Consider the following 21,038-nt stretch of genomic DNA (forward strand, 5'->3'; position numbering starts at 1 on the left):
ATGACAGTTTGGCTCTCACGTATTACCTTTGAAGATTAAGCCAATTCTAAGAATAGTTTAATGACCAAACATTCCTATAGGTGGCCTCTGACCCCACATTTCCACTCCCTGTTGTCTGCCTACCATTTCCCACTCCTCCCCCTACCCTTATCTGTTTATCCTTGTGAACTTGAAATGAGCTTAAAGTAGAACCCTGGAATAAATACTCGTGGCTTATGTCATTTTGATGTTCCTTGAGGATCTCACTGTGATTGGTTAGGAAGCAGGTGTGTGTGTGTGTGTGTATATATAGTGTGTGTGTGTGTGTGTGTGTGTGGGGGGGGGGGGGGGGGGGGGTCTGAAGGATACTTTAGGAAAATTAAAGTAAGCTGATATCTTAAAGTGGAACTGTACTGAAAATAACATAGTTATCTAGTCAGTGTCTGCTAAATTTAACATCTTGCCTCTCTCTGATTTAAAGTACTATTTGAAATTTATCATGGGTGGCAACATCATTTGTGCTGGTAGGTGCATCACTGTGAAATGTTTGTGTACTCAGTAGAAAAAAGACCTGGTCTCTCAGAATGCTCTGGGAGTAGAATTCCGCATAGCCAGAGCTGCTCAAATCCGGATATCTCCCAGTTGCCTGTGCGGGGTGGGCGGAAGGGTCAATCTTACCTGTCTGACGTCTTCTTCGTCCGTCCCTCGGTGCCTCCCCCGATGCAGTCCAAGCGGCAGTCACGTGATTACAAACACTTCCTCCTTCCGGGTTGAAGGAGGAAGTGTTTGAAATCACGTGACGCGCGTGGAACACATCGTGGGAGGCGCCGAGGGATGGACGAAGAAGACGTCAGACAGGTAAGATTGACCCCCCCGCCCACCCCGCACAGGTAACTGGGAGATATCCGTATAGCAACTATCCGGGTATCTCCCGGTTCCGGATTTGAGCAGCTTGGCGCATAGCTAAAAAGCCTATAGAGAGCAGGGCTACATACCATTGTTGGCACAAGATGACAGTACCACACGTGTGCATACGGTATCTTCTGCTTGGAAAGGGATATGGTGGGTTAAAACATTAAGGCTGGATTTGACCCTTTTTTGCCTTTAGATCGACTTTCTTGTGACTATCTTTTCATGTGCAGCTCCCTGTTCTGTATGTATGTAAAACCCATGTACACAATGTCTTAGTTTTGTTTACCGATCCCTTTGGTAGCTGCTACTCTCTTCCTTATATTTCTCCCTGTTTGCAACATCCCCTTTCGGTTTACTGCCTCCTCTGCTGTATGCAGAAACCTTCTTTTATCTCCGACCACACCTTGGGCACTGGGCCAGTTGAAGAACCTCAAAGAGGAGAGAAGAGAAGGGAAAACATGGGAAGCAGGAGTCTTCTAAGTGTAGTAGTCAGTGTAGGAATCTTCTGTAAGCAGTTCAAATCAATCTACTCACGTTGGGTTGTTGCCCAATTGCAATTGGATTTTCCTCTTGTGGCGAAAACCTCCATTCGGGTTTTAGGCTCTCTGGTAACATTCCAAATCTGCAAGCTGGGGTCAGCAGTTGGGAAAAGAACAGGGTAGAAGGGGGACCAACTGCACCATTTAAAAAACTTGGTCTACAGTAAAGCTATTCCAGAGGTGCCCAGAAAACAATATTTGAAGTAAGGGGTAAGTAATGTACTTACCCCACAAAATTGATAAAATATGTTGATTAGGAAGTTTATTGTCCTGTAACAACGTGTTTTGTGAGTCTACCCCGCTTCATAAGGTATTGTGCCGGTTTTACTATACTACCACACTGGTATGAGCCTCTTTGTCCAGGACTGGGCCTTTTAGGCCTTTTCATAAATCTGGCCCAGGCATTTATAAACATGGGAAGTATCATGGTTTGTCCAAAACAAAAGAAGTTCACATTCGCTTTAAGTGACTGTAGTCATGTTGTTGACTTCACTAGAAGCCTAATAAGCAAGGGGGCTCTGGGGGAGTAGGGAAGTAACTTGGCATCTGTAGAATTGCCTCCTCATGCCTCATACAGCACACGGCATTGTAACAACACAAAAGTTACTTGTGCTTTTTGATATTTACAATGCCTATCAAAAGTCTGCAAACAGCCTGACATTTAAATGATGTGTGTGGTTTTGTTGTTTAGCTAAAACAGTAACCTGAGCCAAGACATAAAACTTGAAGAAAGAAGAAAGAATGTACGAGAGTTCTTCAGAAAAGGACTAAATTTACTAAACCAAAGGATTGCAAGTTTGAATTTTTCGGATTAGTATGGGGTGGCAAACACAATCGCTAATTGGGAATCATTTGCATCCTTCCTGACCTATGATGCCACCATCATGCTGATTAACCTGAAGAATCACCATAGCAACAACAGATGCTGGAGATCCTTGCTGAGGTGACAGTAGGATATAGCTGGTAGAACTGAGATGGGATGAGATGATGGGGAACGACCCCACAAGCAGAACTTTTGTTCAAATGTATTTGAGGTGAAAATAATGAAAAAAAATATGTACCCAAGAAGAGCAAAGCCCCTGGCTTCTGCAGAGGATTCCCATGTGCTCCTGGCCTCCACAGTTGCCACACACAGACCACTGAAAGAAATCAGACAAGAGCTGGGGGATTTTTGATTGTGACCACGCTCCTCTTTTACGAGTGCGGCCATACTGCGCCTGCGTGAAAGAAAGAGGTGGCTTACCTCAAAGTTGACACAGAATATAATACAAAAAACATTTAGACAGTGGCTGATGACACATTTCATGGGCTCTTGCCCACTTCTTCAGACTAATAATCAGGTCCACATAAAATAACAAAGTCTATATCTGAGCACGCTATTACGTTGGTACAATTTTTGGACTGAAGAAGTGGGCAAAAGCCTGTGAAACTTTTTGTATTATATTTCGTGTCAACTTTTCAGGTAAGCCACCTCTTTTTTATATTTTAATAGTTCTTAACCCAGTTTTTCTAATTTGCAGTGCTCCCCTCAACCCCCCCTCCCCCCCTCCTATTGTGCTTTGCTCCCTCTAAATAAATACTTTTTATATTATATTTGAGCCATCTTTTGAGGTAAGCCACCTCTTTATTTTTACCTTTTTAAAAGACCTAGTTTTATCTACTTTTTGGCTTCCCCCTACTTGGATCTGCAGTGCATGTTTAGTAGATGTTCTGAAGAAAATAACCTTGTTTTTCAGTCCAAACACGGAGTTACCCTTTAAATCGTTTCACACTCAGAGATATCTGGTTGATCGCTCAGAAAATGGAGCTGAGTTGTGTCAGATCCTCTTCACCGATAGGCCACAGCAGGCACCAAGCAAATAAATATCTGCGCAAAGTTAGATATAGACTTGAAAAATGAGAATTCTTATGTGTATTTTAAAAGAAAAAAAATACAGTGGAAGGTTATCTGAGGGTGACACTAAAGATAAATGTTGCTCCTGCTGCAGAAAAAGATTGCTTTCATGTCTAGTAATCCACATTACCGGTATTTTGAGTTGGGGGACAATCTCAGTTTTTTCCTTTGTCCCAAAACACTGGTGAGTGTTATCTGTATCTAAACTGACCATGAGATATCGCCTGGGACAATTTTAGTTAGTACTTTTGCTATTGTAGAAAAAGGGATGTATGAGTGGCACTCCCTGTTGAAGGAAAAGTGTGAGTGAAGGGCAAACAACTCTCACCAAACCACCGACGTTGCCTGCGATCATCTGCTGGGACATGTGCACTTTGGGATGTATGAAGAAAGACTTGAATCAGCTGCCATCAAGAAGAAAAAAAAGAAAACACCGGGCACCTTCCGTCCTTGTGGGGCTTGCGACGGCCGTTTCGCGTCTCACTGAAACGCAGCGTGACCAAGCGTCTAGTGAGACGCGAAACGGCCGTCGCAAGCCCCACTGGTGCCTGGCACCCCCCACCTCCATCACACCACCACCGCATGAACCAATAGATGGAAACATTTTTTGGCAACAAGTTACCTGTCGTGAATTTACTACAATAAAGCACAAGGACGGAAGGTGCCCGGTGTTTTCTTCTTTTTCTTCTTGATGACAATTTTAGTTAGTACCCACTGTGATGGTTGGGTTCACCAGCAGAACCACGCAATTTGCGCAATCGTACAAAATTGCACACAAAATCGGTTCTGGAGTACCCCTTTAAATTCATTAGCCTGCTTTTAGAAAATGAGTGTTTTTCCATCACACAACCCCTGCATTGGGGGGATGTGAATGTTTGTTTATGCTTCCCGGAGAGCAGCAATAAACCCTAAAAACAGAGCCATTCACATTGCACACAAATCTACTTCAAAGGTGATACTAGCTAGGCCTGGACAAACAGGCCCGGTCGTAAACTCATTAGGACCCATTCACATTCCTGCATCTAGCCTGAGGGGAGTTAGAGAGTTGGGGAGAATGACTTTTAATTCACCTTGATATGAAGGATTAAGTCATTCAGACATTTTACTAAATTAATCAGTTTTCTGTCGAGGCTAGCCATTACAAAATTAGCAGACCATTATTAGTAATGATTTGTGTGTGGTGGAACCAATCAGAATGTTCCTACCATTATCCAAAAACAAGCAACAGTGTGATTTGCCTTGGGATACCCCAAGATGCACATGTTTGGTATGTGTGCGACACCGAGAACGCTAGAAGTGCGCCCGTGTCTCTCGCTGCAGGTTTTGGTCGGCTGTTGCCGAGCTATGATCATTCCAGTTATTGCCTATTCTTTCAGCTTGTCATGACAAAGGGCGGGAGAAGGTATACAACACTCATCTCCTTTTACAACTCCGCCCTCTGGCAGAGGAAGAGTTAAAACCAACAATGCTGGACAGAGGAGAGAGTCTTTTGTCCAGCCATCCGATACCATCAAAGGAATTGGCATTACAAGACTTATCTATTCGACAGAACTTTCCATAACTGGACTTTGAATCTTCTGTTGGACTACATATCACAAAAGACACGGTAACTTGACAAACTGCTCAGACTGTAATCAGCTATTATTTTCATATTGAACCCTTATTATTCGGGTATCAATTTGTTTCTATTGCTATATTTTGTTCTGCATTATTTATTTAAATAAACGATTTAAAAATCGTTTGTCTAAGTGCTGTTCTGAAACAAATCTCCGCCAAAAGAATTCACATCTTCAGAGAGACATGTTACCATAACTGTTGGATATTAAATATTGTTAGTTTTGCTATCTCTAGAAAGGTTGTCAAATTAACCCTTTTTCCTACAGGATTTAGCTAGTTAGAATTAGCGCATTCGCACGCTTTTATTGCGGATTGGTGGCAGCGACCTGGCCTCTATATGAGAGCACAGATTGTATCGATTGTATATACAATCGAAATTGGACTGTGTGTGGACTCATCAACCAATCCAAAAAGGTTACTTTGCCTGCAGTTCTGACTGTCTTCAGGATTCCCTCAGGGTCTGAGGCTCTATGGTAAACTGCAGCAAAGGGAACAGGAATTAGTGGGTGACTGCGCATACGTCACATTGCCAACAGCGGTGCGACCAATCTCTGGCGTCACTCTGTTCACCATATTACAAACCATCGGAGGTGCCCATTCCCCGAATGGTAACGGTGTCAGATTAGACAAGATTGGCGCGCGTTGTTGCATTATTACCTGACGACCCTGCAACCGGTATTTTAACGTCAACTTGCTCACAGTCTTACAAGCCATCAGAGGCGATTAATCCCTGATGGTACTGGAGTAAGTTAGACGAGATTGCGGGGCTGTTCGTCACACCCACCCAGGGCCGGGGCGAGGCATAGGCTGGAGAGGCTCCAGCCTCAGGGTGCAGTGTAGGAGGGGGCGCAGAATTCATTCAGCTGTCATTCCTAATTGTGTTTGAAGCAGAAAGAAATAAGAAAAGGGTATACATGGCAGTGACTGCAAGCCAGATAACTAGATATTAAGGTGTTGGGGAGGTTGTGGGCCCTGGGGCGCCTCTTAGTCTAATAGCAATCAGTGTGTGACGGCTGGGGTGGGGGGGATGGAGGGGCGCACTTTGGTGTCTCAGCCTTGGGTGCTGGAGGACCTTGTCCCGGCTCTGCACCCACCCATCACAATTTAATTTCCCAATAAACCCAAGTGTACAAGTGTATGGGCTGTGAATTGACATTCTTTATTTTTATGCAATATAACAAGCATAGTGCACCCTAACCCCACAATCTCATTCTAAAACAGATTTTAACCATGGCAGCCACAGGAGGAGTCAATATTATGCGGGACACACGGAGGACTTTATAGTGTGGTGGTGGTTGTCGTGTTGTCGAAGGTGGGGGGGGGGGGGCGTGCTGAGGATTATATATTGTAGGGGGCAAGCAGAGATCTTTCTCTCCTTTATTTGCTCTGTAATTACTTAATTCTTATTTATTTAAGCATTTATATAGCGCCGACATATTACGTCTTGTCACTTGTAACTTTCCCTCCGAGGGGCTCACAACCTAGTCACAATGAGTAAATCTGATCATTTGCCCTGAAACCAATGTTATCATTTAGCTTCAGTGTTCTGTAAATATGGCTCCAAATGGTATTGCGCCTGACTTAGGACTCTTTTCAATGGATGGCTGAACTTGTTGCAATTCCGGCAGTTGAGCCACCCCTCTACCAGCCATAAGTGCCATTCAGCTGCAATTACATGCAGATGAATGGCAGGGTTCTATGCACAGATGCAACTCCATGGGGAAGAGGGGGGTGTTGCTGGTCCACCGCATGTGCCGAGGGCTAGCAAGGCCCGGCCAGTGGACAGGAACAGCTGACAGCTATCCATGAAAAAGAGACCTTATGGTGTTTCACCTTTGTCTTCCACAGTGTTTAACCACTTCATCCCTAAGGGTTTTTACCCTAACGGACCTCAGAGCAATTTTCACCTGTCAGCACTACTCCCTTTTATTCAGCAACGTTGTCACTACTTATCACACAAATTATCTATACCTTGTTTTTTTTTTCACCACAAATTAGGCTTTTTGGGGGTGTTATTTGTTTTCAGTAATTACTTTATTTTATACTTAATTTAAAGGGAAAACTTGGGGGAAAATGAAAAATGACACTAATTTACACCAGTTCCATTCTCTATAGTTTTAAAATAAACAGTGCTTCTGCAAATAAAACCCACACATTTTATTTGCCCATTTGTCCAGGTTATTACAGCAAATCAGGCTATCACAAAGTATGGTGCCAATATATTATTTTGAAATAGAGATGTATTTGTTCTGTTTTTTTTTGTACTGGATTAATGATAACAAGCCTTTAATTGCAAAAATAACAGTAATATACCCTCATGCCATACATACTGTAGTAAATAAAACGGAGTAACGTAACTATTTAAGTATTTTTTTTTTTTAAATGCTGTCATTTTTTTGCAAGTGTTTTATTTTGGTAACTATGGGGGGAGGGGACAGGGGGGGAGACAGGGGAGGGGTGAAGGAGGTATTAATTTATTTTTATTTAAGGTAAAAAAGTGTAAAATGTGCTTTTTTATTTTTTTCTGTATTTTTTTTTACCACAAGATGTCCTCACACGCACTAGTCTGTGTGGTTTTAACCAAGCACACAGACAGCGTTGTTACAGAAAACAATAGGCTTCTCACTGAAGCCATGATCTTTCCCTTACAGGCACTTTGATTGGTTCAGGGAACACTTGTTCTCTTTCACCAATTGTGGCTCTCTGACTTCTGACGGGTACGTGTAGGCACCAGTGGACATTTTAAAACATCTGTTGGTCCGTTAACAGGGACTAAGGCCCGGTTCACAATTGCGGTGGCCCTCCGGAATCGCCGTGCCGGAGCCGCACCGCCTGCAGAACGGACGGAACGGACGCACGGCATAGCAATTAAAGCCTATGCGTCCGTTCACATGGGTCCGTTCTGCAGAACCGGAGCCGGACCGGATCCGGGCCGGATCCGGACTCCGGCCTCCGTTCCAACATGCGCTATTTTTTCATCCGGCCCCTCCGGCAGCCGTATCCGGGGCGGAGCCGGACTGCACCATCCGGCCAATACAAACAAATGGGAACCGGAGGCCGCACAACACACTGGCTGAGAAATCCGGATGTTCTACCCCACTTCCTATGCGGATTTTTGCGGCGATATTGGCTGGGGACACATGGGCAAGCATTTTGGAGTGGAGCATCACGAGCTGGAGGTGTTGGCAGGATGTTGGCAGCATGTCGGAGGTGGAGGTGAGTGCTAAACAGCAGAGGGCCTGATTCCACAGGTCCCCCTTCTGCTGACCTCCCAGACCCCAACATTTTTTTTTTTTTTTACGTTAAAACTTTGCCAAACGGATCCGGATCGCATCCTGATTACCACCTGATGCAACCTGACCGGATCCGGATCGGATCCGGATCAGAACCGTACGGTTCCGATCCGGATCCGGTCCGGATCCGGTCAGGTCATCCGGTCCGTTTGGCAAACAACCGCTAATGTGAACCGGGCCTAACAGGACGTTTTAAAACGACATGTGGTCCAGTAGTCGTTAATGTTTTAGAGCCAAAATATAGTTTTGAGTTTCATCCCACTTCAAGCTTTTTTTTTCAACATTTTTTAGGGTAGGTGCACACATAACATAACATGAAAGGCTGCGTTGTATGTCATTGTTTTTTTTTATGTTGTGTGCATTGTTTGTGCATTTTTGGTGCATTTTTACTGCATTTTTGGTGCGTTTGTGTTAGCGTTTTTTATACCGCAGATGCGTTTTTCAAGCATTTTGCGTGCGTTTTAATGCATTAGCGGTTCGCATATATAAAACCAATACCGTTTTTAATGAGTTTTTCTTTTGCGTTTTATGCAAATCACTAGGAAGACAACAGAAAACATTTTTTTAAAACATAAACACATAGAAGAACAAAAAAGCGGGACACCAAGAGCCCAATATAGTGTAGTATGCACTGGTAAATGAAGGTGTGTGGAAAGAGTATGTGCAAAATACTCTTAAGTAAGGGTTACCGCATAGACAACCTCTGTATAGGTAGGTGGGGAGATTAGACCTGTCCCCACTCAGGATTAAGAAGTTGCTCTCTGTAGATCAAGGAAAAAAGGTGGATATGTATGACGTAGTAAGGGTACAGAGGCGCTAGAAAGATAAAAAGATCCATAACGTTTAAAAATGAGGAGGTAGTGGTGGACTTACCTCCTCCGGGCAGACACAAGAAAATGCCAATCAATTTTCAGGAAGACAATTTATTTACATACTCCAGTAAATACAATGCGTTTCGCGGGAGTGACCCGCTTCCTCAGGCAATAAGATGGAGCATATACAAAAACAGGTCTGGTACTATGCCATGGCGTCTTTTAGATCGTTTTAACCTTCTGGCGCCTTTGTATCCATACCACATAGAAAAACGCATGTAAAACGCATACCATTGCATTTACATTGACTTTAGCTATGTGTGTTTATGATGCGTTTTTTGAAGATTATGCAACAAAACCAGCATTTTTGAAACCGCACGCAGTAAAAACGCATATACGTTTTTGATATGAGTTTTTTCCTGCGGTCCATAGACTTTCATTAGTGGCAAAAACGCAGTGTTTTCCGCAACGCTTGCGTTTCTGCTAAGTGTGCACCCAGCCTTAAAGTGATCCTGATTCAGGAATCTGTATGGGAAATTTACAAGGAGACTCTATGCTAAGACTCTGTCCTAAGATAACATACTGATATATTGACGTACGTTATAAACCTTTCTATAGGTTTCAGAATAAATGATGTCAAATCTGTTGTAAGTATTACATGTATGATCCCATAGTGTAATAAGCACAGGCTGCTGGAGCTGTATTGTATTTACAGTATATATGTGTATATGTATTTGTCTCTCAGCACGCCCCTCTTGTGTTTATACTGGGTACTGCTGCAAGCTGTGAGTCACATTTCTCAGCCTCGGGCTCAGGAAGCCGGGAATCTGAACAGACTGTATGGAACGCTGGCTCTCTGGGATTGTTTATGTGTGCCGGTGAAGAGCCGGCGCAGAGAATAAAGGTGGAATCTGCTCTGTGGACACATACTCATCGCTAATGTAAATATTGTACAATGGAAGCTCGGAGCAGCGCCTTTCTCAGCCTCCTCCACAAGTGGCTGGAGAGCCGCACTGCATTATCCTGCACAGCACAACACTTCACACAGGACAAGTCAGCAGCAATTAATGGGACTCGGAAACTTCCCAAACAAGGGCCAGCTGAAAAGATGGGGACACCCACTGCTCACTTCTCAAGGCTGAGGGGAGCCGGGGAGGGGGGAAGGACTGGTGTGTGGGGGAGGGTACAGTTCTACCATCTATTATATAGAGATAAACAGGTGTCATTCCTGACTTTCCATAACACACAGGGGCCCAACCCAACCTTCCAGTATGGGCCATGCAGCTCTACAAGAGTTCTCTCTAAAGGGTGGACTTTGTTTGGGTGCTTTAATCGGATTCTTTTTGCTCCCTGCAAAAACAAAAAAAACCAAAACCAAACATATACTGGAAGTTAAAAACCCAACTCCGGGAACCTTCTTAAAATTTGTGTTATGGAGTTTATATGCGTTTATGTATGTCAACCTCTTATGTTTCAGCCGCCTCCTACCGCCTTGGCCCTTTACATAAAAAAGAGCACTTGGAGCCCAACTCCCCCCCACTGTGGCGTGATTGTGTGACCCTACTGCTGAATCTTTGCTCCCTTCTTGTCCTAGGAACAGGCATGCGCGGGGGGGGGGGGGGGGGGGGGGTACGCCAGGCAACCCCTTTTTTAAGTTTTCAATAAAGTGTCCCCTTTGGCCACACAAAGAAAGCCCCGTCCTGGCCGTGATAAGCTCCACTGACCACACGTGGGAACCCCTACCCACCATGCGGGAGGGTCCCCTGCCAGGGACACTTTGGAGAAAAGAGGCTACGGACAGGAATCCTAGTGTGGGGAGCAAGTAAGATGATGTCTCCCTGAAAGCTGTACCCACTATGACCTCTCCCTCCCCCAGCACCCACAGTGATCTCTCCCTCTACCTAGCACCCACAGTGACCTCTCCCACCCCCAGCAGCCACAGTGACCTCCCCCTGCACCCACACTGATCTCTCCCTCCCCCAGCACCCACAGTGACCTTTCCCTTCCCAGCACCCACAGTGACCTTTCCCTCCCCAGCAGCACCCTTCCTGTCCCCAGCAGCACTCACAGGGACTTCCCACCTCCCCTATCCAGGCATGTGCAGCACTCTTTTTTTAAATATCAATAGAAAGGCCCTTTTGGCTGAGAAAAGGAATCCCCGCCCATGGCTGTGATAAACTTCACCTACCACATGCTGTAAACCCCGCCCACCAGCAGTGGGAAGCTACTCCCCCATCTGGGACACTTTGGAGTAAAGAGGTCCCATACAGGAATCCTAGTGTAACCATCCCCACAGCTGTGTGGAAGCAGGAAAGATATGTCTCTCTGACAGCAGTGACCTCTCCCTCCCCCAGCATCCACAGTGACCTTTCTCTCAACCTTGCACCCACAGTGACCTCTCCACCTAGGACCCATACTGACCTCTCCCTCCTCCAGCATTAGCACTGCAGTGATCCTGCCTACCCCAGCACCCACACCAACCTCTCCCTTCCCCAGCACCTACATTGACCTTTCCCTCCGCCAATGGCACCCTTCCTATCCCCAGCAGCACCCACAGTGATCTACCTCAGAACCTAAACTGACCTCTCCCTCTCCCAGCACCTCAAGTGAACTCTCCCTCCCCATCACCCCCAATGACTTCCCCTTCCTGCAGCACTGACACTGGTCTCTACTTCTATCAACATCCACTCACACCCTTTCCCCCATAGCTAGTTCCCAGTACTCACACTCACATGACACCAAGTACCTGGAACCCAGGCCTGACATTGCTCCCAGTACTTATAGCTGCACACAGCCTCCACATGGCACCTACTATCTGCACCAAGTACCCACTTAACCAGTACCCGCATCCAAAGTACCTGCATTTAAAACCCACATGACATCCAATGCCCACCCATAGCCAGCACCTAGTACAGGCATGGCGCCAAGTATTCACACCCATGTCACGCCCAGTGCCTGCACCCAGCAATCACATGACATCCAGTGCACGCACCAAGATCTCACATGGCACTAAGTACCTGCAATCAACACCCGCATGACACTCGATACCCGTCCATAGCCAGAACTCAAATGACACCCTGTACCTGCACCCAGAATCTGCATTCAACACCCACATAACAAACAATACCCCCCCAGCCAGAAACAAGGGGGGGGGGGGAATGTGCAGCCAATGGTGACAGGTCCTACTGACTCCACACCATGCAGGAATGCAGCCATGTCTGAGATTGAATCTACGTGTCAAGTGAAGGGGCTCAGGGGGATGGTTTGGGACAGTTGGAGAGCCTGGGCGAGTGGGGGTGCGGGCAGTCTGAAGCTCACATGTCACTGCAGGGTAAGAGGGTGGAGGTGGGGGGGGGGTGGGGGGGGGTGGGGGGGGGGAGGCCCCACCACTTGCAGATACTACTGTGCATTTCGGGGGGGTCCCATTTTTTAAATTTGAGCACCCCCCACTTAAGGACCCTCTGCACGGCCCTGCCCCCAGCAGCACCTACAGTCGAGCTCAGTAAAAACAGTGCAGGAGTTCTGGGCGCTGCTGGTGCCGCCATAGGCCGTAATAGGAATTACGGATATAGCAGCGCTCATTGAATGATTTGGGCGCCGTCAGAAGACAGAACCAAAATTACTATAAAAACACTGTAATTTGGCCACCAGCAATAGCTGGAAGCTGAAATACACCTTATCTCCACTATCCATGGCGGCCTGGAGGGGGAATAGTAATTAGCACCACCGGGAGTTGTGCAGGAGCAGGGTAAGCCATTCACCAGCTTTATTCTGCGCTCAAATCTCCCGGCGGCCGATTCATATGTACTCCCTACAGTAGCCTCTCCAATCACGACTTCTCCCTCCCCCAGCACCAGCACTAACCTCTACCTCCCCCAGCACCCACTGTGCCCTCTCCCTTTCCTAGCACCCACTGTGACCCACAGTTTAAGGGTGGTGGAGCCAAGAGACTGGAAGTTGGAAGGACACACAAAGTCTGCCTGATACTGCTATAAAGATGGGGGAGGCAAAGACTGCCTAACAGGGCCGGGCCGAGGCAGAGGCTAAGAGGCTCCAGCCTCAGGGCGCAGTGCAGGAGGGGGCGCACAATTAATTCTGCGGTCATTCCCAATTGTGTTTGAAGCACAAAGAAATAAGAAAAGGGCATACATAGCAGTGACTGCAAGCCAGATAACTAGAGATTAAGGTGCTGGGGATTTAGTCTTAGTCTAATAGCAATTCGTGTGTGACGGCTGTGGTGGGAGGGATGGAGGGGCGCACTTTGCTGTCTCAGCCTTGGGTGCCGAAGGACCTTGTCCCGGCTCTTCTGCCTAATACTGCGACGGGGTATTACATACACAATTTAGCACAAGTTATTGATTGGGACCCCTTTTTAAAATTTGAGCTCCACCCCCTTGAGGATCCGCTGCTTGGCCCTGCCTAGGAACCTCCATGGAGGTTTGTAGGTTTAAAGTGTACCTGTAGGGGAAAAAAGTGCCCCATTTAGATACCTCAGTAGAAGGAAGCCTCTGGATAATCCTGAGGCTTCCATAATCACTCTCACGTCCACCGATCAAGCACTCATAGCCTATTTGACAGGGGCTCCCGTCCGTGAATGAGGGCAGCTGGAGTGCACGTCTGTGCAGTAGCAGTGAGTAACTCCAGTTCACGGACGGTAACACAACTTCCAGAGGGTCACAGAGCTGGACCAGTGGCCTGCAGGACGTTGTTTAAGCCTCTGGAGGATCCAGAAGCTTCTTTTTTATGAGGTAAGTATGTGACTTTCTTTCCAGTTAAAGTCACAGGTTTGCTTTAATGCAAATCCCAAAGGCCCATACAAATGATAGAATTATGTCGGCTGAGGCGGCCGATAACAACCGTCTCTACCGATAATACTGCGTGTCTACAACAGCCCCTGACCCCCCCAACCATCACCCAACCAACAATTCACCAGGCTGGATCAGCTTGTCCGAGCATTGACCGATATCTTTGTTTTTGCCGTTTGGCACGACGCCCGACACGCATCACAACTGCGCCGCACCAATGGCCTTTGCCCCCTCCATATTGCAACAGAACGCATCGTCAGCCTGTAGGCTGTCTATGTGTCTAAACTGAGGTGGGAGATGGTGTCCCAAAATTTTTAAAGAAACACTTACCTCTCTGATGACACAAATGACAGCAAAAATTATTTATTTGGAATAAAACACACGTGACAACACATTTTGCGGGTTGCAGCCTACTTCTTCGGGCAATAATCATGTCTGGAGGGAAGTGCAGTTTGGCTCGGCGTGCCTAGAAAGTTTGTGATAAGGGGCTCCCTATTCTCTTTTACTTTTCCATATATTTTGGAGAATCCACCCACTTTGCAGACCCCTATCTGTACAACCTCGCCCCAGTGATTTCGCCCCAGGGATAGAGTCCCAATTCCCGTCAGGCAACATCCATCCAGCGTGTGTACCAGCCTTTACTCTTGATTTTTTCCCCAGCAACACAGTATCTTATCTCCATGACTCACCCGCCAGGGCCCTTTTACTTGCTTCCTGCTGTACAAATTACACAACTCTGTAATGTTGGCTGCAGCAGAAGCTTGGCTCTGGGCAAGCTTACGGTAAATCCGGCATCACAGTGAGGCCTGCTCTGTGTTTCCTGTGCTGTTTATACATGTGGCTTCCACATCATCATGTGAGCTGTGCTCTGTCACTGCTATCACTCTGGGAAAGCACTGCGGGACTCAGGCTCTACTGACATCACTGTGTGTTATTTCCCAAGTAGTCGAAATAGTCATCAAGCAGCTTCTCACTGTGTGTTGAGCATAAGCCTCCTCCAGAGGCCTCCCATGTCCTCTTTGCTCCTACCACCACTGCCCTGGATCCTGAAGATTGTGCTCCTCTTCATGCATAAGCGTGGGCGTGCTGCAGCAGTGCGAGCTGGCTGTGCCTGCGCAGTAGTCCACTCATGGACGAGCTGCGGTAGCTTACTGCACAGGTGTTTCCGTATTCACACAGGCCATGCTTGTACATGAAGAGAGGCACAGTCACAATCAGAAATTCATCAAGCTCTTGTTGGATTTCTTTCAGGGGTTTATGCATAGCAATGGTGGGGGCCAGGAAGACATGGAAATCTTCTGCAGGATCCAGAGGCTTTCCTCTTCTTTGGTAAGTATTCAGTTTTTCACCTTAGGGTCGCCTCCGGTACACTTTAATTTCTAGCAATGATCTATTGATGACATCACAGGGGCCGGGGGCATAAAAATAAATCATGCCCCCAGCCAAACTTTCATCAACGGTTGCACCCCTTTCACTGTGGTGACCCCCAGGGCCTGGAGACCCATCTATTGGGGGTAATATAACAAGTACGGTTACAACTGTAAGGAGTGAGGGTGAGTGGTTAGGGGCATCTATGGCTGCAGGGCCTGTACCCCTAATAGGTATGCCTCTGATTTGAGCCCTCCAGAAATTGGTGGTGAGGTTTACTTGATGGAGTGGTGAGGCATGTCTAATACAGCCACTACTCTCCCCCATTTTTTGTCTTGTGAAGAAGGCATGGCAGTGGTGTAGGGTAAGTGGTTAGGGCCAAGTCCAAGAATGTGGCACAGAGCTTGAAGGATTTGGTGATGGGGGCGTGGAAGAGGGCAGTGCTGGTCTGCCACTCAACTTGCTTCTAGAGTAAGGAGAGCATGACCAGGAGTAGGACTGGACGTGACATTCAAGAGAAATGAGGGGAAGAAGAGCATAGTCGCGTATATGGCGTTTTGCCACACGCAGTCACTTTGGCACTGGCTGGGTCAAATGACAGCTCACCCTGCTGCCACTGAAATTCCAGGCAGCATTCATTTATATTCCCCCTCCGAGTCGTAGCAACTCAAAGGTAGAAGTAATTTACACTGCTGATTGGCCATAGACATAATAATTTTATGTCTATGGTGGCGCCCAGGTCACAGGAAGAGCGCACACTGAAATGACCTACCTCGAGCATAGTCCACGTGTAGGGGCGACAGTGGTGCTTGGATAATTTCCGTGATCGCCATGATTCATGAGCACTTTTTCACTATTCGACTTCCGAATTCGAATCCGTGATCGATTCTGGATCACGGAAATCGACCACGGAAATTTTGTGATCGCAAATATTTGGAAAGTGATCACGGTCGTGATCACGTTGGAAATCCGTGATTAGGTCGTGGTTGGGCGGAAATGGGCAGAATTGACATCCCTGGGCCAATCAGAGGCCCCCAGCCAGGCCCTAGCAACTATTGGTGCTCATCCGGATTCCAGATATCCGGGTAACCTGGATATCCGACCTTTTTTCAGCTATCCGATTCGGATTCTGGATTTCTGTGCAGATCCGGATAGCTATCTGCGGAGATTCGATGCGATCCGACGGATATCCGAATCCGAATACTGTAACTAAGGGATACGAGAGGGAGCAGGCTGGTATTGTACTTTATACTGATTGAACTTGATGGACGTATGTCTTTTTTCAACCAAAATAACTATGTAACTAAGGAGATTACACCATAGAGTCAATCAGAGGGCTCCCAGCAGAAGCCCTAGCAACCAATCACAGAAGGGAACCCTGGCCAGCCCCACCTGACCTCATTGAGCCAGTCAGAGGGCTCCCAGCCTAAACCCTGGCACCCAATCACAGAAAGGAACCATGGCCAGCCCCCCCTGTATAATAAGGAGGGGTGCCATGATGAGAAATCTCGTCTTTGCTTGTGAATGCTCACTGAGAGACATGCTCCAGTGCTGCTGGCCTAGCAAGTGCTGTATACAGTGATAAACCTAAAGCTGTTCAGTGATTAACCCCTTCACTATCACTACACTATTGTTATATTGTTAATTAGGTAGCAGCCAGCTAGCTTGATTTCATTCAGTGAGTGACAGTCAGAGTGTGGGTTGCAGGGCTGCTGCAGCTGCTATGTGTCTGTGTGTGTGCTGTGCACAGACCGGGCCAGCTGCTGCCTGCTGGCCAGCTAGCCTTAGCTACAGTATAGGTTAGATTAGGGAATATGATTACTGTGTTATTGTTTAGTTAGAACTGTAGTACTGTAGTCAGTGCTAGTAGTTGTTAGAGTAGTAGTACTACTGTGTTAGCTTACTACAGAACTGCTGTGCTGTGAGCAGTGCCAGTGTGACAGTTAGTGTGCACTAGTGTCTTCTCCTCTGCTGTCTGACTGTCACTCGGCACTTTGCACTTGGCACTTTGCATGTGTCACGTGGCTTTTTGCATGTGGCACTTTGCACGGGCCAGGTGCCACATGCAAAGTGCCACGTGCAAAGTGCCAAGTGCAAAGTGCCATGTGCCAAATGCAAAGTGCCAAGTGCAAAGTGCCACGTGCCACTGCCAAGTGCCATGTCCGGCATGCTCTTGGCAAACGTTACATCTGCTGCAGTGCCCTGTTCCTGCTGCCTGTGCTGCTCACACTGCCAGGGTGCCACAGGCCACTGCTGCTGTGCTGATACCACCTTCATTTAACCCAAAACACAATTGCTGCGTAATTTTTTGGGAGGTGTCTGGGCTGAAAACCGTCATGTCCCAGACATGTAGTTGGACTTTGGACACAATGGCCTCAATTCACTAAGCTTTATCAAACACTTTATCAAATGTTTGATAATTTACCTCATGGGTAAAATCTAATTTTGAATTCACTAAGATGTTATATATTTATTGAATGTGTTATCGATAAAACGTTCAATAAATCTATAACATCCTGGTGAATTCAAAATTAGATTTTACCCATGAGGTAAATTATCAAACGTTCGATAAAGTGTTTGATAAAGCTTAGTGAATTGAGGCCAATGTGGGCTGCACGACCACTGGAACCTAGTCCTGATGTTGACAGCCATTTTTTTTTTTGAGGGGGGAGGGATTTTAAGTCCCCACATCATCAATTTGTGTTTCCCTTTAAAAAAAACTTGATGCTACATGCCTCATTTACCCTTAAAAACGTTTTAAAAGCAATTTAAAGGCCACTTCCGGTTCCCCTATCCAGATATCCGAATCCGCCTGGATATCCCAGATACTGGGGTCAGATATCCGATTCTATTCATATACCCAAAAGTTTGGATCCGGATACCTGATCTGGATCCGGGTATCTGGGTATCCGGATCAATTCGGATTTTGAAAAGGGGTATCCGAGCACCCCTGCTAGCAACCAATCATAGGATGGGAGACTTTGCCCTCCCCTCCTGTATATAAAGTGGGGGCCATTAAAAGAGCTCCATCCTTGCTAGACTCTGTGGTACTGAGAGGATCATCTCTAGGCCATATTGTGCTGCAGCAGTCCTTACATTGCCCTTATGCTGTATCTGATACATGTATTCAGCTAGCTAGCCAGTTTGTGATTACTTAAGTTAGTTCAGTTGTAGTCAGTGTAGTTGTTAGTGAGAGAGTGTACTAATTGGTGTGCTTAGTGCAGGAAGGCAGGTTCAACTTCCCACCGATTCTACTGCTCTATTACTGTATACTTATTAGCTAGCTATGCCAGCCAGCCAGCGATCAACTTCAGTCAGTTGCAGTCACTGCCACAGTTGTTCAGTCACTAAGTTTAGTCAGTGACCTTGTACTTTGCTACTAGCATGCAGCTGGTTAGTTTGCTGTGCGCATAGTGCAGGCAGACCAAGGCTCTGTCCACTGATTTCCATGTTCCATTTTACTGTATTCAGTTCAGGCCCACACACACGTATTGACTGTAAAAATCAGCACACCTCAAAAATCTCAACCTCAAAATTTTGTGCATAGTATACAACATGTCTGGCAGGAGTCGCGGGTGTGGTAGGAGAGGGAGTGCCATTGCCTCCGCCACTTTTGGGACTGGTCGGCGGCCAGGGAGAGGGCGATTAGCTGTAGGGGGTGCAGCGGAGTGGCGTCTATCAGCAGCACAGCCTGGGCCGAGTCAGCTGACGCCGGTGGCACCCATTTTCTGCACCTTGGGTCGCCGTGTGGTCATTCAGGAGATAGACTCACAGGCATTGATGGACATGTTGACGGAGGAGCAGCCGATCATCACTTTATCCCAGACCTCCACTGTGAGCAGCACTCCCAGCAGCAGCAGCAGTCCTACGCTTGCAGTGACATCCACCCACGGATGGGGGCCACGGATGCATGTAATTTTTTAGGCAGCATTATCATGCTGTGGTACCACCAGTGAGGTGCCATGGTCGTTATGTGCTGCCGCACTGACCGCTTTAGTCCTCATCCTGCTGCCGCTGATGTTCTATTTCACTACTACAGTCTGCGTTCCCACCACCAGTGGCCATGAACAACTCTGCTGCCATGTCATTGCTATCGCTGCAAGGAATTTTTTTTTACAAAAACCTCTCTGGGTCTTTTTGTGGCATCGTCCACTCATCCTCCTCCAGTGGTACCACCACCGCCAGGTGCCATTGGGACTCACCTTCACCTCTGTGATTGCTTAAAGTGTATTTCCCTGTTTAAAACCACTTATTATCAATTAATAGCCACATTTAAAGCGTTGATTTAACTTTAAAATCCATTTTCTCAAAAACTGAAAGCTCTTTTTGGATTTTTTTTTGTTTAAGTTGTAGCCCCTTATCAGGTTTATAATCCATGCAATTTGGGGGAAGTTATCATGTATGGGGGCCTTGCTAGTAGCTAAAATGCTTTTCCGTGATCACAGCCGTGAATTTCCGTGATTACCTCATTCACAGAAAAATTCCGTGTCGAATTTGTGAGTTCGTTCAAATCCGTAAAGGAATCACAGAATTTTCTTATTTTTTTTCAGACACGGCCGAATAGTCAAATCCGTGATTGGGGGGTATCCGAGCATCACTGGGGGCAGATATCACCCTGTAATTGGAAACCATCCCAGCACCCATAGGTAAGTATGAGGGGAAGTTTAAGGCGTGAAATTGTATCTTTATGCTAAATAATGTGAACCAATAAGGGAGCAAAAAAATATTGTGGATGCATATCGACTTTAAATTTTATAGACATAATGGGTGGACAGAAAAGGTAAGGGGAGTGGATATGCTATACATAAGCCTAGGCCCTTAACTCATGATACGTGTACTACAGTCTACAGGGGGTATGTAAGATGGGCTCCAAGGGTACTTGAACATATCATAGTCAATAAATTAGACCATGTTTTTAGGTGAAAAGCTATTCCTTCTTTGAATGATGTGCCACTCAACGCTCCACCTGTTTATGTTAATGGGGGGTTGAAAGGACACTGGGGCCAGTGGGGGTTTGGATGGTAGGATCCCCAGCATCTGTAATAAATAGCCCACAAGTCCATCCATTGAAAAAAACAAGGAAGAAGCATGAGTCATGTGACCACATTGCTATTATAAACTACAAATATTTAATAATGTATTCCTATACAGGGGTGTAGCTAAGGCTTTGGTGGCCCCAAGCAGCCCATGACTTAAGGCTACTTCCCCCCAAATTGAGCAGCACCACCACCACCACTACTGAAGAAAAGTAGCGTGCCGCTGTGAAAATTGGGCGTGACCAAGATGTGATGTGGTTGGAGCCAAATACTAGCAAAATACAGGTAGTCCCCGGTTAACATATGAGATAGGGTACAGGTGGTGACATCAGTATAGGTAGTGAGCTATAGGTGCTGCAGTATAGGTTGCCAGGTACATGTGGTGCCCTCAGTATAGGTAGTGAGCTATAAGTGCTGCAGTATAGATAGCCAGGTACATGTGGTGCCCTCAGTATAGGTAGCGAGCTATAGGTGCTGCAGTATATAGGTAGCCAGGCATAGGTGGTGCCCTAGTATAGGTAGCGAGCTATAGGTGCTGCAGTATAGGTAGCCAGGTACATGTGGTGCCCTCAGTATAGGTAGCGAGCTATAAGTGCTGCAGTATAGATAGCCAGGTTCATGTGGTGCCCTCAGTATAGGTAGCGAGCTATAGATGCTGCAGTACATAGGTAGCCAGGCATAGGTGGTGCCTCAGTATAGATAGCGAGCTATAAGTACTGCAGTATAGGTAGCCAGGTACAGGTGGTGCCCTCAGTATAGGTAGCGAGCTATAAGTGCTGCAGT

The 21,038-nt window shown here is 46.6% G+C and overlaps 1 protein-coding gene across 4 annotated transcripts in view; it reads left to right on the forward strand.

Annotated features, from left to right (window-relative positions):
• The window catches only part of LOC137537658 (CD276 antigen-like), a 401,520-nt gene that overhangs the window by 308,575 nt on the left and 71,907 nt on the right, over positions 1-21,038 (forward strand). The window contains exon 1 of one of the 4 annotated variants that reach the window (XM_068259574.1): positions 19,806-19,865. The exons of the other annotated variants lie outside the window; for them this stretch is intronic. The gene's annotated coding sequence lies outside the window, so the exon portion shown is untranslated. Of the gene's footprint in view, positions 1-19,805; positions 19,866-21,038 lie in introns of those variants that run through there. 4 annotated transcript variants of the gene reach the window in all.

Source organism: Hyperolius riggenbachi, chromosome 11, assembly GCF_040937935.1.
Source record: "Hyperolius riggenbachi isolate aHypRig1 chromosome 11, aHypRig1.pri, whole genome shotgun sequence".
Lineage (NCBI taxonomy): Eukaryota > Metazoa > Chordata > Amphibia > Anura > Hyperoliidae > Hyperolius > Hyperolius riggenbachi.